This window comes from Heterodontus francisci, chromosome 6, assembly GCF_036365525.1.
Source record: "Heterodontus francisci isolate sHetFra1 chromosome 6, sHetFra1.hap1, whole genome shotgun sequence".
NCBI lineage: Eukaryota > Metazoa > Chordata > Chondrichthyes > Heterodontiformes > Heterodontidae > Heterodontus > Heterodontus francisci.
This window is the reverse complement of record NC_090376.1, coordinates 66,362,376-66,388,698: the sequence shown is the minus strand read 5'-3', so window position 1 is coordinate 66,388,698 and position 26,323 is coordinate 66,362,376.

Below are 26,323 nucleotides of genomic sequence, written 5' to 3'. Positions count from 1 at the left end.
AAGAGAGCCAGGCAAGCAGTGCAAGAATCCTCTAAGTCTATCTTGCTTGCTATTCAGTTTTCCATTTTGCATACTGGTGAGAGCGATGGTTACTCGGGGGAGTGCAGCCACAGCAATGTCCGTGGCACCACAGGTGACTCAGCTGCACAGGAGGGGAGGAAGAAGAGTGGAAGAGCAGTAGTGATAGGGTATTCGATAGTCAGGGGATCAGACAGGTGTTTCTGCAGCAGTAAACATGACTCCAGGATGGTGTGTTGCCTCCCTGTGCCAGGGTCAAGGATGTCATGGAGCGGCTGCATGACATCCTTCTGGGGGAGCGTGAGCATCCAGAGGTCATGGTCCACATTTGTACCAATGACATAGGTAGGAAGAGGGATGAGGTCCTGAAAGCAGATTTTAGGGAGTTAGGAAGGAAATTAAAAAGCAGGACCTCCAAAGCAGTAATCTCAGGATTATTCACAGTGCCATGTGCTGGTGAGCGTAGGAATAGGAGAATTGATCGATTGAACATGTGGCTGCAGAATTGGTGTAGGAGGGAGGGCATCAGATTTCTGAGGCATTGGGACCAGGTCTGGGGCAGGTGGGCCCTGTACAAAGTGGACGGGCTACACCTTAACAGAACCAGAACTAATATCCTCTCAGGGAGATTTGCTAGTGCCGTTGGGGAGGGTTTAAACCAGCTTGTCAGAGAGATGGGAACCTGAGGGGTAGTTCAAATTGGAAGGAGGTAAAGCTGGTAATAGGAGGTAGAAAAGTGGCAAGCAACATTAGAAAGCAGGCAAAACAAAGGCAAGCATCAACTGGACATTGCAGATGTCAAGAAGACAAGGTTAAGGGCACTCTACTTGAATGCACGTAGCTATGCTACAAGATAGATGATTTGAAGGCCCAAATAGAGGTAAATGGATATGACCTAATTGCCATAACAGAAACGTGGCTACAGGGTGACCAAGACTGGGAACTGAATATTCAAGGATATTCAATAGTTAGGAAGGACAGGCAAAAAGGAAAAGGAGGTGGTGTTGCGCTGATAATAAGGGATGGGATCAGTACATTAGTAAGGGAGGATCTCAAATCAGAAGAACAAAATGTGGAAACTGTTTGGGTGAAGCTAAGAAACAGCAAGGGGCAGCAAACATTGGTCGGAGTTGTTTGTAGTCCACCAAACAGTAGTGGTAGTGTGGGGCATGGTATTAATCAGGAGATTAGAGAAGCATGTGGCATGGGTAATACAGTATTCATGGATGACTTCAATCTGCATGTAGACTGGGTAAACCTAATGATCACAAATGCTGTCGAAGACAAGTTTCTGAAGTGTGTTAGGGATGGTTTTCAAGAGCAATATGTTGAGGAACCGACTAGAGAACAGGCTATTTCAGATCAAGTATTATGTAATGAGAAAGGATTAATTAATAATCTTGTTGTAAAAGAACCTTTAGGGATGAGTGACCATAATCTGATAGAATTTTACATCATGATTGAAAGTGAGATAGTTCAATCTGAAGCCAGGGTGTTGAATTTGAACAAAGGAAATTATGAAGGTATGAGGGGCAAATTGGCTGAGGTGGATTGGGAAAATACATTAAAAGGTATGACAGTACATAAGTAATGGATAGTCTTTAAAGAAATATTACGTAGTTTACAGCAACTATACGTTCCTTCAAGGCACAAAAACCCAAAAAGTAAAGGCAGTCAACGGTGGATAACAAAGGAAGTTATGGATTGTATAAGATTAAAAGAAAGTTGCCAGAAATAGTAGTAAACCTGAGGATTGGGTGGATTTTAGAATACAGCAAAGGAGGATGAAGAAACTGATAAAGGGAGAATAGAATGTGAATGTAAGCTAGCAAAAAATATAAAAATGGACTGTAAAAGCTTCTACAGGTACATTAAAAGGAAATACTTGGCTAAGACAAATGTGGGTCCATTAAAGGCAGAGTCAGGAGAATTTATAATGGGGAATAGAGAAATGGCAGAGAAGCTAAATGATTACTTTGTGTCTGTCTTCACTGAGGAGGATATAAGAAATCTTCCAGAATCAGAGATCCAAGGGATTAGGGGGAAAGAGGAATTGAAGGACATTAGTATTAGTCAGAAGGTTGCATTGGAGAAATTAATTAAAGTCCCCAGAACCTGACATTCTACATCCCAGAGAGTTGAAAGAGGTAGCTATGGAGATAATGGATGCATTGGTGATAATTTTCTAAAATTATATAGATTCTGGAGCAGTTCCTGCAGATTGAAAGGTCGCAAATGTCACCCCACTATTTAAGAAGGGAGGGAGAGAGAAAACAGGGAATTACAGACCTGTTTGTTAGCCTTACATCAGTCATTGAGAAAATGCTGGAATCTATTCTGAAGGATGTGGTAAATGAATACTTGGATAATAATGAATTGATTGAGCCGAATCAACATGGATTTATGAATGGGAAATCATGTTTGATGAACCTGTTGGAGTTTTTTGAAGATGTTACAAACAGAATTGATAAGAGGTGAGTCGGTGGACATGGTATACTTGGATTTTCAGAAGGCTTTTGATAAAGTCCCCCACAGGAGGTTGGTTAGCAAAATTAAAGCACATGGGATAGGAGGTAATATACTGACATGGATTAAGGATTGGTTAACAGGCAGAAAGCAGAGTGTAGCAATAAACGGGTCATTCTCGCATTAGCAGGCTGTGACGAGTGGGGTACCGCAGGGATCAGTGCTTGGGCCCCAGCTGTTCACAATATATATCAATGATTTGGATGTGGGGACCAAATGTATCATTTCCAAATTCGTGGATGACACAAAATTAGGTGGGAATGTGTGTTGTGAGGAAGATGCAAAGCGGCTTCAAGGGGATTTGGACAAACTTAGTGAGTGGGCAAGAATGTGGCGGATGGAAAAAAAAGTTGAAAAATGTGAGGTTATCCACTTTGGTAGGAGGAATAGATGTGCAAAGTATTTCTTAAATGGTAAGAGATTTGAAAGTGTACATGTACAAAGGGACCTGGGTGTTCTTGTCAATAAGTCACTGAAAGCTAACATGCAGGTGCAGCAAGCAATTAAGAAGGCTAATGGTATGTTAGCCTTTATCGCAAGAGGATTTGAGTACAGGAGTAGTGAAGTCTTGCTTCAATTGGATAGAACCTTGGCGAGACCGCACCTGGAGTACTGTGTTCAGTTTTGGTCCCCTTACCTGAGGAAGGATATTATTGCCATAGAGGGAGTGCAACGAAGGTTCACTAAACTTGTTCCCGGGATGGCAGGACTGTCCTATGAAGAGAGATTGGAGAAACTGGGCCTACATTCTCTAGACTTTCAAAGAATGAGAGGTGATGTCATTGAAACCTACAAAATACTTAAAGGGATCAACAGGGTAGATGCAGCCAAGATGTTTTCCCTGGTTGTGGAGTCCAAAACCAGGGGACACAATTTCAAAATAAGGGGGAAGCCACTTAGGACAGAGATGAGGAGAAATTTCTTTACTCAGAGGGTTGTGAATCTTTGGAATTCTCTACCCCATGAGGGCTGTGGAAGCTCAGTCATTGAGTATGTTTAAAGCAGAGATTGACAGATTTCTAAATACAAATGACATAAGGGGATATGAGGATACTGTGGGAAAATGGCATTGAAGTGGATGATCAGCCATGATCATATTGAATGGCAGGGCAGGCTCGATGGGCTGAATGGCCTACTCCTGTTCCTATGTTCTCCACGATCTCTTGTGATTTACAAGCTGTAGCTAGTGTAAGCATGTACCTATCCCACCCCCATCTCCCCTCACTGCGACCCTAGGCTTTTCAGATAACCAAGAACTGCAACCTGGCCAGGCACTGGTGGAAGAGGAGGAGGTGAAAGAGCAGGAAGACATTGCTGAAGAAGAAACACCAACACATGCTCCCTCACTCAGCCACCAATTCAGATACTGAAATTGTGCATACTTATAGAATAGCCTCAAAGCAGGATCTGCACATGGTGAGACACCAGGCTTGAGTGGGCTGCAGCCATGGCAAGAGACAAGGGTAGCACAGGTGGCAGCTTGCCAGAGGGTGAAGTCACACACAAGTTCCGCTGCAGTGGACTCAGATGAGGACTTCAATGGCGCGACATAGAAAAAAAGGCTGATGGGCATGCACAGCATGCACAATGAAATGCTTGGTGCATTGACAAGCCTGCTAGAAAGCCTGCAGTCAATGTCAAGGAGCATGGCGAAGTCTCACACCTAATTAGCAGAGGGATTTGCACAGATCTTGGAGTCCATCCTTTCCAGAATGTTAGTGATGACCAACCCCATGCAAACATTTGCACACCCAACCGTGAGACAGTGTCTGATGGCCAAGGTCTCAGCTTCCATTGCAGCACAAACAGAAGCCACCTGATGTCTGAGTGCTGAAGTGGAAGCTCGGACTGAAGTCATGCAAGCTCAGTTTGTTGGCAGGCAAGCACAGACCGCTGACATCACAGCTGCGGATAGAAACGTGTAAAGGGGCTTGCATGGTCTCACAGCAATCCAGCAATCTGTCCTCCAACACATTGCTTGGGGATTGCTGAGACGCTGCCCCGTGGAAATGGCTGGGGCTCTGTGGGGCATGAATCTGCTGTCTTCTCTCAGAATGACAACATTCATTCTCCCACCACTTCCAGTCCAGCAGTGCTCTCGCTGTTTCCTCTCAGCCAGCCAGCCCAGACTGCTCCTGCCCATGCCAGGATGCTTTGAGGTCATACTGGAAGGCCATCTGCAGTCTCGCCAATGAAAGTAAGCAACATTTTCCCAGCCATGCTGCAGCCACTGAGGTTGCACTAAGACGGGCAAAGGCACACAGAAGGCAGGCAATAAGGGAATGCACCAGGGTGATTAGTTGACTTTTGTATGTAACATTGGATGGTTTGATTTATAAAGTTGGCTTAGAATGTTTGTTTTGTGGTCACATTTATGTCAGCATTGTGGCCAAGATGACGCTGTGATGGTCAATCTCGGAGGGAGGGTAAGGTGTCGGATGGTTGGTGAATGGGGAATTGGGATTGCGTTCACTGGTACCACAGTCAGATTAGCCAATAACAGACAGCCCAACTTGAAAGAGAATGTTTTGGGTGCCTCCTCCTCCTTCTCAGCTGCTCACTGTATCCCTGTTGGCAAGATAGTGCTGTTATTGACAGCGAGGTTGTTCAGCATATGGCAGACCATGATGAATCATGACAAGTGCTCTGGCTAGTTCTGCAGGGCTCCTCCAGAGCCATCTAAACTGTAGAACTGTTGTTTAAGCACCCTAGAAATCTGCTCAAAGGGATTTTGTGTGACGGCATGGCTTTCATTATATGCATGCTCTCCACGTGTGTCTGGGTTGTGCACTGAAGTCATAAGCCATGAGGGCAGCAGCTGGCCCTTGTTGCCCAGTAGCCACCCTGTGGTTTGTTGCAATGGTTCAAATGCAGATGGTACAGCACACTACTGCAGAACGAAGGCATCAGGGCCATTGCTCAGATACTGGACATTAATCTACATAAGAACATAAGAAAAGGGAGCAGGAGTAGGCCATTCTGCCCCTCAAAGCCTGCCCTGCCATTCAATAAGATCATGGCTGATCTGCCCCAGACCTCAACTCCTCTTTCGTGCCAGCTCCTCATAGCCCCCAACTCCCTGATATTTCAAAAATCTATCGACCTCCTCTTTAAATACTTTCAGTGGTCTAGCCTCCACAACTCTCTGGGGTAGGGAATTCCAGACATTTACTCTGAGAGAAGAAATTCCTTCGCCTCTCAGTTTTAAATGAGTGTCCCCTTATTCTGTAACTATGTCCCCTAGTTTAAGATTCCCCCCACTAGTAGAAACATCTTCACAACATCTAACCTGTCAAGCCCCCTCAGAATCAGCATGATATGCTAAGTGGTTCTTCTGGTTGTGGTCCATCTCAGAATTTGCATGTGGCATCCACAAAGCGACATGTGTGCAGTCAATGGCACCCTGCACCCTGTGGAAGCCTACAATCCTGGCAAAGCTGCGTGCTTACTTTGCCTGCTTCTCTCTGGCAAGAATGAAATGTATTCAGCTCTCTTTGCATACAGGGTGTCAGTAACCCCACTAACGCAACAGTGGGTAGTGAATTGGGAGATGTTGCAAATATCATCTGCTCCAACCAGAAGGAACCTCACACATTGCCTCTGGCAATGCCTTCTTTGCCCTGCTCTGAGGTTGCAGGTCTGCGTGCAATAGGTGGCAAATTTCAACGAGCACTTCATTAATGGTGCAGAGACGTCTGATGTACTGTTCCTCACTGAGGCTGAAGTAGGAGAATTGCTCTAAAGACCTTGGGGAAATATGGCCTCTCCCCCTCCTCCTCCCTCTTTCAGAAATTCCTCTGTGTTGCCTCTGCTCAATCTCCCTGTCATGATGCAGGTCAAGGGGGATACAAACTACTGTACCCATGTCAGGAAGCAAGTGATCTCAACAGAGCCCTAGAAGTCAGAACCAAGGCCTACTTCCTATGTTCCTATGTTCACCACATGCCACATCACTCCTTGTAGATTTCAGCAACTTTAAGTTGCAGTACAAACCATCAAACACTTCTACCAACTTAACAACAGCAAGTAGAATTCAATCAGTAACCAACTTGAAAGTCGTTGATGATCCCTCTAAATAGCACTGATGGGAGACCTTCCTGCTGCTGAACGTTTGTTCAGCTATGCGAGATTAAGAGGGTGCTAGTTCAAGTGTTAGGTCAAAAATGTCACTGCTGCTGTCAAATCAATGACTGATCTGCTTACTCTGCATACTTTCAACACACACTCCCTGCACCCAAACTAATGGCCTTACTGAAATTCCATCCAGTGTGGTCAGCCACATCCATCCAGCACCAGACATGTGCATGTGCACCACAGATGCCATTTTGGACCCGAAATGGCAATTGTAGCACCAAAAATATGAGCGCTACACAGCCGAATTTTATGGCCATTATTTGGTTATTTATCGAGTTGCTGTTCATGGGACTTTGCTGGGTGTTAGTTGGCTGCGCTGATTCCGTACATTACAGCAGTGATGTACTTTGGAATGTCTTAAAGGCACAAAAGGTGCTATATAAATGTTAGTTTTTTTAATGTCTCCATTTGCAGGGTGGGGGGGAGGCTACCATGAAATGATTATAAAAATGTAACCATACAGGGGTCCAGGCTACAAACACAGCCTGAACCCCAAGAGGGCCCACTTCTGGCAGTACCGCCACCAACTGTATTCAGGTCCCGTTGAAGGCCTGAGGCGTGAATTCCCAGCATTGGGCATTCTCCCAGACCCTCATACAAAACCACTGTGGGGCAGGCAGAGGCTCCACCCCCAACGATACAGAAGAATCTTCGGTACAAGACTGCAATCTGAATATATGAGTCCCCGCCTAGTTTCTGGCTGTTCAGACAACTCCTGCTGAAGTATGCTGAATGGCTGCAGATATCTGGGTCTAGTATCTTCATGGATGTCAGAACTTTGTTGTTGAAAGGTTAATGCAGGCCATGAATAAATAAAAATAACAATTCAGCAATCCTTCTGGCTTCATTGGTAAATGCTCCATAAAGATCAAGAAAGTAGTAGATTCATTCTGTGGTCTCCGATCTATGCTGAGTTATCTAAGCTCAGCTGGAGCAGTGATCAAGTTACTATAAATAGCCTCACCATCCCTAAGTTAGGGAGTAGTAAAATTTCATCCCGGTTTCTAGTTCTTGATTGCTTTGGAGTGACTCTTGTCGGAAAGCACACATATCAAGCAAAGACAGGAGCAAGCTTGGGAATGATGGCCTCCAGAGTCAAATAGCTTGCTGACATGCACTGTATATTTTGACTCATGATAAAAAAAGGTTATTTGGATAAAGTACCGGAGAGTGGATGGCAGCTGTGGTATTTTGCCTCAGAATGAATCAAGCTGATTATTACAGAATTGGATTTGAAATACAAGACACCAACGTGACTGGAATTGGTAGCTTTTAATGCAGTACATTTTACCTGTATGTTCCATGGAAAGCTTCTGACATAACAAACTTCGTTACAAAGATGAAATGAACATAAAATTAAATTAATTTTCTTCCATTGCAGTGGTTAAGTCCACTGAACAAACCATAGAGTGCTTGTTTCAGATTTTCATCTCTACAGAAGGTTGAAAAGGCAATTACAAGTCTTTAATCTTGTCATGTGTCATTATGTTTATCCTTTTAAAAAGAGTAGGTAAAATGGGGATATATGTGATGAAGTATACTTCATTGTGGTGTCACCCCCATTGTTGAATCCATTATAAACTAATTACATGATTTTACTCCAATGCCAGCATGGAATGTGCTTTCTTTTTTGTCTTGCAAGCTTTATAGTGTAAACTTTGTAATTCAGGTTCTTAATCCTGGATTTTCTAGCTATCTATTATGGTATGTATATGTCCATTAATTTTACCATTGTTGTATTAATTGCTATTGAAATTAATGTTTTTTTTGTAATTACCAGCATCTGGTTTATCAATCTTCTATCGTACTGGGGTTTAATTTAACTGCACTTCTTATGAAGTCTTACATATATGACTTATCCATTAGAGATCTATAAAAGTAATTTACTAATTACTGTACAATACAATCAAAATTAATGATATTACATAAGTGTTTAAAATTCTCTTTAACATGCTGATAGACAGGGTCCTTTGGGAATCTGCTTATTATTTTGGCAAGCTGTGGCTCTCCCTTATTTCACTAAAGAAGCAGCAGTTTAGCAGCTTCATAAGCTGATAGCCTTTTAGAGTGAAATAAGATAATTGACTAAATTTTGGTTTAAAAATAAGAATGAAGCTAATAGCGCTCACTGTTATTTCTGTGCCAGTTGGACTGTAGCTACCGGTGACCACATATGCACAGTTAAATACGGAAATCAGGAAGTTGCAGTCTCTAAAAGCTTCTCGAAAATGGCATCTTGCTACTGACTCACTATTCAAATGTATTGAAAGGTGTGAAGTTACTATATTTACCTCACAGATACAGAAAAAGTTGGAGCTTGTCCATCCCATTCAAAGTGGCCTTTTAACCATGTGGTAAGTCTTAATTACTGTCAAACAACCTCTCTGGCACCAAAAATTAACTCTTACAAGTGTGTTGTCTCATTCCTTCAACTTTTAATTATTGTTGGAGTTTTTTTAAAAGACAAATATTTTTCTTTCTATCTCATTTATCTCACTTTCTTAATCGGATCTTTCTTCCCCTCTCTTTATTTCACTTTCTGTACCTGATTTAACATTGAATTCACTTAGATGAATTTATACTTCTTGATTCAGACTCTGTACTCTCATTAACATCCTTCAATCTGATTGGCTAAGGAGATACACAACTGTTTTCCCTGTTCACACAGGTCCAAGATACCCTGTACAGAGCATTTCACTTGCTGGTTGGTTGGCTGACAGCAACTTGCTATCCAAAAGCCCACAGAAAGTTTATGGGTAAATGCATGTCTAATTTTTGGCTGGTATCGTTCGTTCGCCACTCAGAACAACATCCAGCCCATTACGGTTTAGCACCAATGGTGCAATGGGCTGAGTATGATTAAGCTATGATGAAATCATTTAAATTTAATGAGTAGAAATCTTGCTGCTAGCTAGAAATAAAGCTGAAAAATCACCTCAGAACTGAATATTCAGCCAAAATGTATTTGTTTCTTTTTGAACTTGGTCAACAGAAATCAAGATATTTTAGTAATTCATTGATTTCCCTCTCCACTCTCCAGAAGGCAGTTACTCATGCTGTTCACTGGCTGTTCCACGAACATTGGTTGCTTTTCAGTACCTTGCTCAACCAGCCATCTTTCATTGGTGAGCCGAAACAGTAAGCGTCAGCAAGCGTTTCAACCATCGGAAGTATTGTAGTGACATTCCTGTTCTCACTTGCCATCCATATGTGTACTTTCCAGCAAAAATTGTGAAATAGGGATCAGGAGTGGGAACGCAAGTGGAATTTTTCTCCCCAGCATAGAGAAGCTGAGGCCAGTTGTGGCAACCCTGTTTATTGTCCAGCCATATCTGTGATTGAGCCTAGGACCTTCCTGGTTTTTATGGCTCAGTTTAGACAGTGTGTTTAGCAACTTGTTATGAATACTGGACTTTGTAATATGATTACGTTTTAAAAACTGTGATTTTTAAAAGTTTATGATGGAGTCAGAGAAGCCAGGTGACCTCATATCCACTCTGCTTAAAGACAAGACAGAAATCTTGGTTACCAGCACAGCAGACAACACAGATCAAAGACTGTTTTTTTGAAAAACAGAGACTGCAGGGGTATAACACCTGAAGAACAATGGGCTTCACCCTCCCAGACTTTTGGATCATAAACAAGGAGTCAATGATTCTGATGATGCACATGTGCATGACAGCTGTTAACACCTGGAAAAAATGAAAAGCCCAGGTAGCTCTGCTGAAACCAGGCTTTTGGACTTTGCATAGGACAATGAGCTATTGACTTTTCATTCCAGATAAATCTAACAGATTTTCTGAAGGCAGGCAGGCTGTAAGAAAGGAAGACAATCAGCAGTGGCAGCCTCAAGGGAGGGAGAGAGGGAACACCCACTGTCAGGGAAGACTGATACAATGAAAGGCTGCAAAGATTTGAACCAGTTTTGAAAGTTGAAGTTTGCGGAGAGGTAGAAGACCAGCAGGATCATCAGGAGTCATCTTATTCATGGAAGTCCAGGTTGAAAGTGCTTGGAGAAGTGAAGAGGATATTGACTTTGAGAAAGTTCTGGGAGATCCAACCCATTGCAACTGGGAGGAGTTTGAGACTTTTAACCATCAAAGAGGAATGTGTAACGTATAAATGTGGTGAGAGGTTTTCAAGTGTTTTAATAAGTAAAGAAATACCTTTCTTTGTAATTTGGGGAATCAGCTATTTACAAGGTACTATTTAGTTAATGGAGATTTCTTTTAGTTTAGTTGTTATAATAAAAGCGTTAAAACATGAAATCTTGTTGTGTGATTCTTTAAATTGGCTTGGGGTTTCATATCTCTCAGAAATGTTTTGAATGCTATGTAAGAGCTCTTGGGAATTATTCTTTTTCCGTATATTTCTTTCATAAGTTGGTGACCTTAGGGCACCCTTCTGATAATTTAAAATGGCACAGTAGGGAATCACATTTTGAATGGTAATTGACACCACTTGAAATATTCAATGTTAATCGGGACAAATAACACCAATTAGATTTAGATTTAGAGATACAGCACTGAAACAGGCCCTTCGGCCCACCGAGCCTGTGCCGACCATTAACCGCCCATTTATATTAATCCTACACTAATCCTATATTCCTACCACATCCTCACCTATCCCTATATTCCCCTACCACCTACCTATACTAGGGGCAATTTATAATGGCCAATTTACCTATCAACCTGCAAGTCTTTTGGCTTGTGGGAGGAAACCGGAGCACCCGGAGAAAACCCACGCGGACACAGGGAGAACTTGCAGAATCCACACAGTGCAGTACACAGAATTGAACCCGGGTCGCTGGAGCTGTGAGGCTGCGGTGCTAACCACTGCACCACTGTGCCGCCCGTAAAATACAACTTGGCAGAATATTATGAAAACTTCTATAAATGATAGGAACATGTCTATCTCATTTGGCTTTGCACATGGAAGCAAGATAATATGTAGTCTTTAGGTGAAGCAGTGTTATGTGAAGCAGTGTTATAGGGAAAGGCTATTTGGATTGTGGTGCAGATGTAATTAAGTTGCAGTTTTAAATGTTCTGATTTTATGTGATAATTTAGAGTTAAATAGCAAAACTTATGGTGGTTTGGAAAGTAGAGATATAGTGCTGAATTTAGTAGACCATTTGGAGTGGGCATGGAGATGTGGGGAGCTGGAGAATAGCATCAGAGGCATCCGCCCGGAAATCCGACATCATGACGTTGGTTCCGGATTTAGTCAGCAGCGGGAAAGCAACAATGCAGTCTCACCGCCCAGACACGACAGGAGTGCAATTTAAATTGTAGAACTGTTAGTTTTCATACATTAGCATGTAACTGGTCACAATTCAATTGTGGGAAGGCTTGGAATTAAGTGGATGACAATCATCCCTCACATGCCTTCGGATCCCTAGCTGTTAAAAGCTGGCAGCACCAAGGCGAGGCCTCAGATCATGATGGGTAGGCAGCCATGACCAGCATTGCATAGGGGAAGGGGGGAGCGGAGGCTATTGTTGGCCTAGAGTGCAGTGTGTTCTGTACAGGTGGGCTGGGATGGCAGCACTGGGTGGGTTTGGTCCCAGGTAGCAGTACTGGGTGAGCTTGGTCTTGGGTGGTCTGCAAGGGTAAGAGGATTGGCAATCAACAAGGGTAGGCTCTGAGGGCCATTAGTGAGAGTGGCAAGAGGAGTAGCAAAGGCAAAGCTGCCAAGTCAGGCTCATCTTTGCAAGGGCAGCACACTGCTGGCCAACTGCTCACCTGGCCTGAGTCTTATACTGTCCTTTTGGACCCCTCATGGCGTGATGCAGCATTTTCGATGGAGGGAGGGCCAGGAGGCAGCTACGCCTGTCCATGAAGATCATCGATGAGAACAGCAGCTCACAATTAAGGCATGATAGAATAATCACTTTTCCACAATGAAAGTTAATTTCAGAAACAAAAAGCCTTTATAAGACAAAACAGATGGAAAATTTCAAACACCCATGAAACCTCAAGTGGGTCTAGGTGGTTTTCTTTACATGTTTACAAGTGCTTCTATGAGGTGTAACCGTTGCTCTAGCAGCTGGGCTGGAGGCAGGCTGCTGATCAGGCTGCCCCTTGGTCTTCTGCAAGTGCCCTCTTGCTGCCTGAGGCCTGGAATGCTTCGGCTGCCTGAGGGTTTCCTGCACAGGCGCAGGACACTCTTCAGGCGTCGTGGCTACTCGAGCTGGGGTCACTGGCAGAGGGACTGAGGAGCCGCTGTCCACACTCAGAATGCCCTGAGGGGAGCCCCCAGCTGTGGAGGTCAGCCTCTCCTCCTCCCCTTCAAGGCTCACTTGAAACTCCCTGTTGACCAGAGAAGGACAAGGAGCTGGAGAAGACTCCAGGCACCTCATCCTTCTCTCACCTTACTACTGCTGCCTTGAGCTCATGGCTGCAATGAAAAGCTTTTTATGTTGTCTGATGCAGCATAAATGATATGCATGGAGTCCAGGTTGTTGAAGATCTCAAAACAGGTTTATTAAACAGCTAACAACTATATACAGTACAGAGCTAATTATTTACAGGACTTGCCTCTTGGTGTTACAGTAGCAGAGTGAGAGTGGCATGTAGTCACATGACTACATCCTGGCACTTGGCTCATTAACATACTACGATCTTAGAGGTACATTACCCTTAAAGGCAATCACATAACATCCCCCTTCTTTCCAAAGATAAGTCTCGTATGCTACAGGTAAAAAACACATAAAATTAGATAACATCAAAATTATTTACACATGGCTAGAGATTATGAAATTTACAAGAATAGAAGCTCAAAAGTCCCCACGTCGTCTTGGTGGTTTGACAACTCTTGCTTGGGGACTTTGTGTCTCATGCTGTTCTTTTTGTAATTTCTCCCTCTCTGCATTCAGTTTCTGTTGCTCTGCCTTCAGCCTGCTAACATACTCTGTTGCTTTTCTCAAGATGACCACTCATTGGGGTCTTGTCATTCTTGGAAAGTTTCAGCACCTCATCTCGAAGAGCCAATAGACAATGCTTCAACTCATTCCTCCTCTTCCTCTTCAGGACATTGCATGTCCTTCACCTCTCCTCATCCTCCACATCTGAAGGCTTAGGGCTCAAAGTCAAGGACTTGTTGGGAGAAGATACTTGGTCTCATGGAGATAGCTGTCCGTTCTGGCTTGTGGTGGTGCGGTGGTTCTTTAGAGAACAGAAGTGAAGGCACCACATAGTTGTGCTGTTGCTGAGTTTCCAGACTGTAACATTTGATGCTGGTTAGAGTCTGCAAGCGGGTTCCAGTCCTTGGAGATTTCCCCTTGGCAATGCTCTCGTGGATGGTTATGATGTTGAGGTCCTTACACACTTGTAGTCCTGCCACTCGTGTCTATGAGGTAGAATGTTTGTGGTTTCCATGCCAACTTGCCATATCTGCATTGCATTATTAATGTGCCACTGCAAGGGATGGGTGACCCGTTGGATGCAGATAGTTTGGCAGTTGGCAGTTGTATCATCGATCTCCAACAACTCTGGTACATATCTTTGAGGATTTGGACTGGTAGGATATTTGCACTAGCGCTGGTGTCAATCTTGTGTGTTTGCCAGCTTTCTTTGGGCACGTGATGTTGATCATGGTGAAAGCTTCCAGTTGCTTGACTTCATCGATGTGATGTGTCAGGTTTACAATGTGGAATGCTTGCTCATCTTCTGACTGAGACTTACTTCTCTCTGAGTCTTGTCCATGGTCTGTTTTGCTGTGGACTTCACATATTGGCTTGCGTTTATACAGGTCTCTGGCACTTTCCTTGTTGCTATTGCAGTGCTGCTGTGCCTGTCTTCTGTTGGCTCGTGTCCTACCGTGGCTTCTAGCTGCATCTTCAGAACCAGAATCCCTGCATTGGTAGGCCCAGTGTCCTTTTACACCGCACACCTTGCACAGGTCTCGATTTGCAGGGCAATTTCGCCGTGAGTGGGCAAACCACACTGACCACACAGCTTACTTGCTCTTTTCTACCTGGTTATGGTGCCAATACTGTTGGCTGCATCTAGTGCTTGCAGGTGCTGTTATCCAGCTACAATGGCTTCATATTTCCTGCCGTCTTCCAGCGGTGTATCAATGCTATAACCTTTCTTTTTTCCCAAGAGGTCTTTCTGAAATGCTTCAACGGGTGTTGATAGGATCACCAACTCCATTATTTGGTCTGACAGCTCAGCTTCTGAGAAGTTGCATTCATTGCCCTTACTACGGCATCTGCTGATGAACTAGTCTATTGATTCCTGTGGCTGTTGCCCGTAGGACATCAATTCTAGGTGGTGAATTCTGAAATTCATTTGTAATCGAAGCTGATCTTCCAGCACTTTCCATATCTTAGCGGGATCTTTCTGGTCCTGTTCAGATAATCCAGAGGTATTGATTCTGTGCAATCCCTAATTTTCAATTGCTATCATTATTTTTAGAGCTTGCTTCTCTGGTTCTACCATCACTTGGTCTGTGAAGCATAACTTCATTTTCTGTTTGAACAGTTGGAACTCAGATAGGATATCCATGGCATTCCAGTTTGTGTTGGGAAACTTGAAATCCATCTTTCTGCTGTTGTTTTGCTTTAAAGCTTGCTTTAAAAACTTGCTTTAAGAGCTGGTTTTGTGACTCTGCACTGTTTCCTCTTTCGGAAACTGTCTTGGCTGATTTGATTGACAGCAGCTGTTTGTTTGTTTAGTTTCCAGCACTAAGCATGTTCTGTTTACAAAGCTGTACAATCGTGTTTCAAGTGCCTTTTTTGCTTTCTGTTTATACAGCCGTTCAAGAGGCAATTCTTCACGGTTGAGTGGTTTTATGAGGTTTTTTTAAATTCGGGCTGAGTGAATGAAAAGTCTTCATGGTTGAGTGGTTTTAACGGGTTTCTTTTTATAGCTTCAGCTGCGAGCTGCATGAATGGAGGATTCCTGTGCTTTTTGCTGTTGGGCACTTCCTGTATTGGCACTGACCACCATTCAGCCTAGGAGGGGTGTCAGGCCTTCTCAGTTTTTTTTTAACAGAGGCTTTAAAACAGATCAATTTTTAGGCACTTCAGAGCCTTTTGAAAAAAAAAATCGATCTGCTGAAGGACTTCAAAGCTTTTTTTTTTAAAGCAGTATCCCCTGCCCGTCGGCAGACTGACTCAGCTGATTTCCTTGCAGCCTGTCATTCAGCTCTGTCTTCTACAGCTTTAGCTAAGTGTTTTCTTCTTTCCCTGTTAGTGCCAGTATTTATCTTTAACCAACTCTCTTCCAGCTGTAGGGAGGTAGTTTTTAAAAGCTGTTTTCCTGTGCTCTTCAAATTGGATATTTTCCTTCTTACTACAGCTGCCACCATGTAATGAGAAGCTTTTTCTTATGTTGTCTGCTGCAACATAAATGAGATGCATGGAGTTCAGTTTGAGTGAAGATCTCAAACAGGTTTATTAAACAGCTAACAACTATATACAGTACTGAGCTAACTACTACAGAACGTGCCTCTTGGTGTTACAGTAGCAGAGTGAGAGTGGCATGTAGTCACATGACTATATCCTGGTTCTTGGCTCATCAGCATGCTACCATCTTAAAGGTACATTACTCTTAAAGGCAATCACACAACAATGGCCAAGGCCATGGTGTGCAGATCTGCGTGCATTTGTGGGATCTAGCTCTCCATGAGGGTTGCCAACCTCTTGATGGAGGAAGCATACACTCACATGCCTGAGACATGGCAGCAGTCATGGTATGGATGGACTCCTCCATTGTCCGCTCATGGCTGTGGATGGTGTCTGGCAGTTCCACCAGATATTGCCTTACCCCATCTTTGCAACTCCCAGCATGCCCTGTGTGGTCAACACCAGAGGCTTGTCATCAGCCTGGGACTCAGAATGGGCCTGGCCACCCAGAGTCCTCCGACTGTCAGAGACCTCGGCTGTCTCAGCCTCAGCCAGCTGCTTGTGTATGTGTGTAGTGCATTCACCAGCTTGTGACGCTGAATCTAAAGCCGAGAGGGTACCCACCAAGGTGAAAGTATCTGTGCTGGTGGAAAGTGAAGGAGAATCATGTGATGTTGCATCCAGTTGCTCCTCCTCAGAGGGAATGATCTCCCCTTCTGCTGGAGTCTCCTGTGGATGCCGACCTACATGACAGAACACAAGCGTGTGTGGGTTAGGTTGTGTAGATCTTGTCATGCCAGCCACACGTGAACTGTATGTCGCTTGAAGACATTCCTCACTCACTTGCTTTGAGACTCCAGTCTCATCATCAGCTATTGAGCGGCCAGCCTGGGTCCCTGCTAATTCCTGTGCCTCCTCGACAGCTGTCGAGAGAGACCGAACATTTGGGATACTTTGCATAGAGATCAACACGACAGTTCTGCTAGTGATAGCCCCTCGTCCCCTACTGGGGTGTCCTATATAGCTCATCCTCCCGTCAGCTCTCAGGGGAGTTAATGGAGGGCCCACTGCGATCTTTGACACGGCAGCCAGCATTCCTGCTCCTTCAGATCCCTATCTGGGAAAATGAGGTGCCACACTGTTGGGGAGGGGGGAGGAGGTAAGATTGTCAGTGCGGTGGGGGCTGGGGGGGAGGGGGTCAAATACACATAATGGGTGTAGGGGATGGTGGGAAGGGTTAAATATTAAACTTTGTGCAGTTTGTGGGGGGAGGTCAAATGTTAAAGGGAAGTGTTTTGGAGGGAAAGGGTAAATAACTATTGTAATTGTTATTCGGGATGGCAAAGGGGCATTAGAAATTTATTTATTTAATTTTGGTGGGTAGGACTTCAAAATTTTAATTGAATGGCAGGCTGGCTGCCCTTTAAAAATGGTGCCATCCTGTGCACAGACAGCTGACGCCATTGCCAGGGATGGACAGCCCGCCCTCTTCACATGATTGGGTGGGGGAGGGGAGGCCGCCCTGGCTATTTAAATGAGCCACCGCGCTTAAGATTGTGATGGCCCTTTGGTGTCTGGCCCGCATGGGCAGGCGGCCTTTTTTTGAGCTCGGTGGCGGGCTCTTAAATTCCATCCCAGCTTATGTAAAGGGGTCACTCTGTAATTACACACTCCCAGCAATGGGGGTAGTGTAGTGATTCAGCTTTGCATATCCCAGCTCCATGGCCTATACTGTGGAAAAAGTCTGATGCTCCAATCAATTCTATGGGCTGAATTTAATGAGTTCATTGCATGGGTCCTGGTCATGGACCCGAAAGTAGGCACTGTCCCCACTCGTCATGTGTGCGGCTGGCCCACCACCATCATGCAACAGGTGGCCACTTTACAGAATGGAGGCACGAGGCCCAGTCAATTACGCGACAGGGTGGGATCCGAGGCACCGAATACTGCGTCAAATGACGCTGGAGCAGGTGCTGATGCCATTATTAAAGCCCTTCCACCCCTCAGGTAAGTATATTTAAATGTATTCATTTTATTCATTTGAACATTTAAATTGCGGTCCCGTTGCCCAGCAGCAGGGGTGGGGGCTGCCATGGAGCCTCACTGCTGCCGGGAGGATCAGGCCGGGCCCTCCCAATGTCGAGATCTGTGGCGGACTTCATCCAGAGCCATCTTCAGGCCGCCCCCACCACAGAGCCCGATGCCTGGGGGAGAACAAAATCCAGCCGCTGTTTCCAAACAAAAATGGATATAGGAATTTATAATAGCTAAAATTGACACAGAAGTGTGACAACAGTAAGTAATGTTTTGTATGCAGGAAGCACATGCTGTTGTAAGACTTTTGGATGCAGCTGACAATTTTGAAGTATCTCTCTTCACCCCTTAACCCTTTTTGACCCATCTGCAGCCTTTGACACAGTTGACCACATTATCCTCCTCCAATGACTCTCCTCCGTCGTCCAGCTGGGTGGGTCTACAGTCACATGGTTCCGCTTTTACGTATCTAGTTGTAGCCAGAAAGTCATCTGCAACGTCTTCTCTTCCTGCTTCCTCATCAATAACTCTGGCATCCCCTAAGGATCTATCCTTGGCCCCCGCCATTCGTCATCTACATGCTGTCCCTCAGTGACATCATCTGAAAACACAGCGTATGTTTCCATATGTATCCTGAGGATACCCAGCTCAACCTCACCCCCATCTCTCTGTCAATTCCTTCAATGTTGCTATATTGTCTAACTGCTTGTCTGACATCCAATTAGATAAATAGAAATTTCCTCTATTGGCAAAACCAAAGTCATCGTCTTCATTATCTGCCACAAACCCCGTTACCTAGCCACCAACTCCATCTCTCTGATGAAAGGTCACAGACCTGAAACGTTAACTCTGCTTCTCTCTCCACAGATGCTGCCAGACCTGCTGAGTACTTCCAGCACTTTCTGTTTTTATTCCATCTCTCTCCCTGGTAATTCTCTTGAGGCTGAGCCAGATTGTTTGCAACCTTGGTATCATATTTGACCCTGAAATTTCTGTGCCTTTACTAAGACTGCCTATTTCCACCTCTGAAACTTTGTTCAACTTCATGCTGTCTCAGCTCATCCCTGCCTTTGTTACCTCTGAACTTGACTATTCCAATACACTCTGGCTAGCCTCCCATCTTCCACCATCCGTAAACTTGAGGTCATCCAAAAAGCTACTGGCCATGTCCTAACTCACAGCAAATTCCTCATCAGCCCTGTGCTCATTGGTTACATTGGTTAAGCAACACCCCGATTTTAAAATTCTCGTCCTTGTTTTCAAATATCCTCATTACTTTGTCCCCTCTGTAATGCCCTTCAGCCATTTAATCCTCCAAGATATCAGCATGCCTCCAATTCTGTCCTTTTGTTCATGCCCGATTTTAATCACCCCACCATTGGCAGCCATGCCTTCAGCTGCCAAGGTCCAAAACTCTGGAATTCCCTTCCTAAACCTCTCTGCCTCTCTACCTTTCTTTCTTCTTTTAAAACATTCCTTAAAACCTCTTTGACCAAGCTGTTCATCATCTGCCTTAATATCTCTTTATGGGACTTGGTTTTAAATTTTGTTTGATAATGCTCCTGTGAAGCTCCTTGGAACATTTTACTATATAAATTCAAGTTGTTGTTGTTAGATTTTATATTAGAAATAAAACGTATGAGCAATTTATACTGAAAAACAGAAATGATGTCAAAGGGTGTTTTGACAGTTGTGATATGTAGCCAATACAACCTCATATACACCATAACTAAAACAATGTTTTTTATAGAACTGTGAACATTAAACGTTAGTGCATCATGGCTTATCATTCCTTATAAAGCAAAATACTGCCTTGTGGTGAAAACTATCAATGCATTTATGGGCAGATGATAAAGCTCTGTCTGTCTCTGCAGCAATACATTTTTTCATATGTATAATTGCCTCATTGCTCTCACCTAAATGGAAAACAAAAAAGAAATCAGAAAAATATTAAGCTAAAGCTTTAAGAATCGCTGCTTAAAAATATAAATTATAAAATTTGAGAGGAAATAATATTCTAACAGACATGTTTCGCCTGTATCCCACAGAACAGTGTCAAGAAAAAGACTGTTGAGGAACTTCAGCCAATAACCTCCCTTCTGCAGAAACCACAGAGATCAGATGGTGCAGACTGCAAGACAGGCAGACTTTCTAATGATATTGATTGGCTTCAAGGCCATGTTAGAGATGAAGACAGGCCTCTGAGGAGAGGCAGTTGTCACCTTGACCTTGGGTCAGTGCTAGGTCACTGACCTTTGACATCAGAAACCTCTGCACCAGATTTTGATGGCTTTCATGCCTCCAGAGTAAATCACCAGGGGATGCATGTCGATGCGGCTCATGCCAAATGAGAATTGACTTAGCTGTAGGAAACTGGAGTGCAGCGGGAAATGTGGGTTAAAGTATGTCAATAATGTTTCACAAGAACAATTTCTCTCAAGAATTGTAGCTGGTGGAATGTTTTGACATTTATTCGGTGGAGAAATGTAGCGTGTTTTGTGAAGCACTTCAACAGAGCTGCCGCTAACAGCCATGGTGTATTGATCTTTCTGTTAAATTGCATGGGCACACTTGGGAGATCATTGAGATTCAGGCACAGGACAGAAAGGATCGGCTGCAGAAGATGGTCACTAATGGTAATTGCTTTCGATCCTCACACTTGAAGAAGGCATGATTTGTTCTGTGTACAGATGAACTCTGGGCACTAGATACTTTGGAACAAAAAATATATATTAATTGCTTTGCACCACGTGCCAGGGGCTCTTGCCTGCAAGTAGTCTGAAACAAAGATTTTTCTTTTGGTAGTTGTAGTGTAGAATTTACAAAACAATGCTTTAAGATAGGTCAATTTGAATTTAGAGGTTTTAACTATGCATTAAATTTCAAACTTGTTTTTGAGACTAAAATATTTTAGATAAAAGAAATACTCATTTATAATCCTCCAGATTAATCCTTTTGTATTAAAGTTGAGTTTTTTTTGTTTTGAACAAGATTTATAAAATCTATAAATTTACATATGTATACAAATTATTGGAAATATAAATCAGTAAAATAAAGTAATTTCTTATACCAACTTTCACATCAAATATTCTTTTAAGATAGGTAGACCAATATTTTAATGAATTTATTTTTGGAAGATAGTATCCAGCAAACATAGGATAAGCAATTACGAGTTGAAAATAAGACCAGTCATGGCTAACAATCATATTTTGGATTTTAAACAAAACAAGTCTCTAAAATGTCTAGATGAGGAGATCACGAGCTGGGGGATTTCTTGGGAGAGGTCCAAGGACCTAACTAAATTTGTCCTCAGGCCTTATTGAATTTCAGGTGAGCTACAGGCAACAATCAAACACCCTGACGCAGTTCGCCTGTGAGGGCATGATCAGTTTCAGCTGGCTAAGACACTCACTGAGGCCCACTGATGAGTCAAGGATGTTGGAGGGGGAACAGTGGAGTTAGGTGATCAGGAAGGGGTGACGGCAGGCTGATAGCAGCCTCATCTTAATGTGGAGGCAGGAGGAGCAATCCTGATGAGGTATGTTAATAAAAAAATTCCCTTCAGGTTTATTTTATGGCCTCCAGCATTCCCTTTAAGAATTGTTGGTTAGGATGCTGTAGGGCCTGAGAAAGTATTTGGAACTTGCGCTGTAACAAGCTCTAAATACTTTTAACCAATTTTGCAAAGAGATCCAGAAATGGGCACAGGAGCCTGATTTTGATATTTTATAGTAACTGATTACTGTTGCAGATCTTCTCCTTTGGCCTCCTTATCTCAAGAGACAATGGATAAGCGCCTGGAGGTGGTCAGTGGTTTGTGAAGTAGCGCCTGGAGTGGCTATAAAGGCCAATTCTAGAGTGACAGGCTCTTCCACAGGTGCTGCAGAGAAATTTGTTTGTCGGGGCTGTTACACAGTTGGCTCTCCCCTTGCGTCTCTGTCTTTTTTCCTGCCAACTACTAAGTCTCTTCAACTCGCAGATAAAGCACCTCTGATTGGTTCAATGTCCACTTCTAGAAATCAACGATGTTTCAAACATCTGGTGCTGAACTTACCCCAGACTGCACTTCCTCTGGCAATGTGAAGCTGCATCAGGGGCTCTTGTTCTTGGCCAGCCTATCATTCTCATATCCTGCTAATAACCTGGCACCTCAAACCTATTCTAATGTATTCTATATCTCATTCTACAATGGTGGTGTTACGGTCAAGTGAGGAGGGGTCAAAGGGCTTCCCTCTTTTCCCTCTCCTTGTTTGACCACAACAGGTTTAATTCTTTCTGAAAGTGGATGTGTTGGCCAATTCAGTAGATGTTTGATTATTTACTTGCTATGATCATAACAAGAACCAATAAGACAGGTTTTCTTGCGTTAACAAAGGAAGAGATTAACTTTATTGTGCCTAAACTGAACAAATAAAATAAACAATGCACCAACTTTCACTCTCATACACACACTAAAGGTTTACACACACATAAATAGGTTACAATGTGGGGAAAGGTAGATTGGTTGAGTTAGATTCCATAAAACAAAAGGTATACAGTCTGTGAAGTTTGGTTATTCTGCTAGCTTCTGGCTGAATTCAGTAGTCCTGCGGCTTTTAGTTTGAAGAGATAGATGACTGGTTCGGTGAGTCTCTTGGAGATAGTGATGTGGATGATTTCCTCCAGCAGGGTTTCTGATAGTAGCCAGAGTATGCAAAGGTAGTCAGTCAACAAGCAGGATTTGAAAGCTTTCAAGCTGGAATGGAGAGAGAGAGAGAGGAACCCACACTTAGGGTCTGCTCATGTCAGAGTCCAGCTGCTTCTCTTCTGCTGTAGAGAAAGCACCAGCTTAAAACCATAGATGGGGATTGGCTTGTCACATGATAGTCACTCAGTCATTCAAATATAGCAGTTAACAGTATTTCTCTGCTTGCCAAGACAACAGGTAGTTTCTTGAAAATTCCTGGGTCTTGGTTCTTGCTGGGAAATGCAGACATTTTGTCTCTTTCCTCACAGTCCTTTGCAATGTAGGATACAGTGCCACTGCCAGTGACATAGTGGCCCAAGATTTAAATCAGCTTCACCCGCTGTCTGCCTGGAAACGTGCATTAGTCACATCAGTGCTGCACTCTGTTCTCATGCAATGATGAGTCTCATTCCCAGGAGAGTTGCCTTGGCTTGCATTGTTCTATCCTAGGATAATAGCATGCCTGCTCCACCGACCAGCCTCTTCACCAGTGCAAATGTCAGTGCACACAGCCAGCTGGGCCAGATTTCCTGGCCCACACAGAGGGGATGCAGTTTGTAGCCAGACCCTCAAGATCCAGAGCTGTTTAAGGTTGCCCACCATTGCCATCTTATATGCCTTTATTGAAGCTCAGCAACTTTGCGCCTCCAAAGGTGTAACCACTGGAGACGTGTTTTATAGGAGCACTAGAATTGGTAAGGGAGAACACAAGACAGGCACTAAGGGGTTACACAATGTTGATTGTTAATTATTCCACTTAAATGTTATCCAAATCTGAACTGAGTTAGAATCATAGATTGATACAGTACAGAAGAAGGCCATTCAGCCCATTGTGTCTGTGCCAGTTCTTTGGTAGAGCTATTCAATTAGTCCCACTCCCTTGCTTTTTCCCTATAGCTCTGTAACTTTTTTTTCCTTTCAAGTATTTATCTTTTGAACGTTGCTATTGAATCTGCTACCACCACACTTTCACAGGCTGTGCATTCCAGATCACAACAACTCACATGTAAAAAAAGTTCTTCAGGTCGCCTCTGGTTATTTTGTCAATCACTTTAAATCTGTATCCTCTGGTATCCTTGTGCTACTGGAAACCTTTCTTATTTACTCTGTCAAAACCATTCATGTTTTTGAACACCTCTATAGCAACACCTTTTGATCTCGGTTCAAATCCTGCAAGTTCTCATTCAGAGGCAGGAATACCACCACTAAGCTAATGTTCCTCCAGGAATATAAGTGAGGTCACATGATACATCACCCAACAGGGAGCAAAGCAACTGTTCATTGGGTCCAGCTCCTGGGTGGTGGATGAATCAGCTGGGAAATCCCATGGTAAAATATGTGACAGCAGCAAGCTATGGTCTTGGGACAAACTTCTCCATTAATAAAGCCAAGATTGAATATGTTTTCTTTAAACAGCTGCCACCTTCAAAGATTTGTGTGCATACACCCCTAGGTCTCTCTGTCCTTAGATCCCCTTTAAAACTGTGCCATTTAGTTTATATTGCCTCTTATTCTTCCTACCAAAATATAACACTTCACATTTCTCTGTGTTAAATTTCATCTGCCATGTGTCTGCCCATTTCATCAGTTTGTCTACATCCTCCTGTTGTCTTGTTACCATTCTCCTCATTGTTTGCTACATTTCCAAGTTTCACATCATCTGCAAAATTTGAAGCTATGCCCTGTATATCCACTTCCAGGTCATTAATATATATCAAAAAGAGTAGTGGTACTAAATCTGCCCCCTATGGAACATCAGTCTATACTTCCTTTCAGTCTGAAAAATGACCATTCACCATTACTTGCTGCTTTCTATCCCTCAGCCAATATTGTATCCACATTGCCACTGACCCTATAAACCCACAAGCTTTAATTTTGCTAATAAGTCTATTTTTCTATTATGTGGTACTTCGTCAAAAATCTTTTGAAAGTCCATATGCACAACATCAACTGCATTACCTTCATCAACATTCTGTTACTTCATCAAAGAACTCAATAAAGTTAATTAAATATGATTTACCATTAACAAATCCGTGTTGAATTTCATTTATTAGTCCATAGTTTTCCAAATGTCAATTAATTTTGTCCTGGATTATTGTCTCTAAAAGTTTCCCTACCACTGACGTTAGGCTGATTGGCCTGCGTTTGCAGGTTTATCCCACTCCCTATTTTAAGCAAGTGTATAACGGTTGCAATCTTCCAGTTCGCTGGCATCATTCCAATATCTAAGGAGGATTGGAACATTGTGGACAGAGCCCGAGCAATTTCTACCCTTACTTCTTTCAGTATCCTAGGATGAATCCCATCTGAAACAGATGACTTTTTTCCTTTGAGGATTGTCTACTTTTTAAGTACAATCTCTTTATTTTTATCCTACACAATATTGCTGCTGCCTCCTCCTTTACTGCTACATTGGAAGCATACTTTTAGGAACATAGGAACAGGAGTAGGCCATTTAGTTCATTGAGCCTGCCCCACCATTTACTACAATCATGGCTGATCATCCACTGCAATGCCTTTTTCCCACAGTATCCTCATATCCTCTTATGCCAATGGGGTAATTAGAAATCTGTCAATCTGTCAATATACCCAATGACTCAGCTTCCACAGCCTTCTGGGGTAGAGAATTCCAAAGACTCACAACCCTCTGAGTAAAGAAATTTCTCCTCTTCTCTGTCCTAAGTGGTTTCCCCCTTATTTTGAAATTGTGTCCCTTGGTTCTGGACTCGCCAACCAGGGGAAATATCTCACCTGGATCTACCCTGTCTCTCCTTTTAAGTATTTTGTAGGTTTCAATGAGATCACCTCTCATTCTTCGAAACTCTAGAGAATACAGGCACAGTTTCCCCAATCTGTCTTCATAGGACAGTCCCACCATCCTGAGAACAAGTCTGGTGAACATTCGTTGCACTCCCTCTATGGCAATAATATCCTTCCTAGGGTAAAGAGACCAAAACTGCACACAGAACTCCAAGTGCGGTCTAGCCAAGGTTCTATACAATTGAAGCAAGACTTCACTACTCCTGTACTCAAATCCTCTTGCAATAAAGGCTAACATACCATTAGCCTTCTTAATTACTTGCTGCACCAGCATGTTAGCTTTCAGTGACTTATTGACAAGGACATCCAGGTCCCTTTGTACATGTACACTTTCTAATCTCTTACCATTTAAGAAATACTCTGCACATCTGTTCCTCCTACCAAAGTGGACAACCTCACATTTTTTTACATTATATTCCATCTGCCACGTTCTTGCCCACTCACTCAATCTGTCCAATTCCCTTGAAGCGACTTTGCAACTTCCTCACAACACACATTCCCACCTAGTTTTGTGTCATCTGCAAACTTTGAAATGTTACATTTGGTCCCCACATCCAAATCATTAATATATGTTGTGAACAGCTGGGGCCCAAGCACTGATCCCTGCGGTATCCCACTAGTCACAGCCTGCCAACGTGAGAATGACCCATTTATTCCTACTTTGCTTTCTGCCTGTTAACCAATCCTTAATCCATGTCAGTATATTGCCTCCT